We start from the raw sequence: 225 nt of genomic DNA, 5'->3' as shown, positions 1-225 counted from the left end.
GTTTTGAGTACAGTACATATGCATTGCTATTGCCGTTTACTTTGGGGCATTTTGTCCCCTTTTTATTTTTCGGCTCTTTTTTTATTTTTCTTTTCTTAATTTTTTTTCCAATGCATATAATTAAGGTTTTGAATGCATAAACATGTTCATAATATTTTTCACATTTTCACACAAAGTCTAACATACTCAATTCTTAAACTAAACGTTTCCAAACCCACTTTCCCT

This window comes from Arachis duranensis, chromosome 4 (genome assembly GCF_000817695.3).
Source record: "Arachis duranensis cultivar V14167 chromosome 4, aradu.V14167.gnm2.J7QH, whole genome shotgun sequence".
Classification (NCBI taxonomy): domain Eukaryota; kingdom Viridiplantae; phylum Streptophyta; class Magnoliopsida; order Fabales; family Fabaceae; genus Arachis; species Arachis duranensis.
This window is presented reverse-complemented; position numbering follows the sequence as displayed.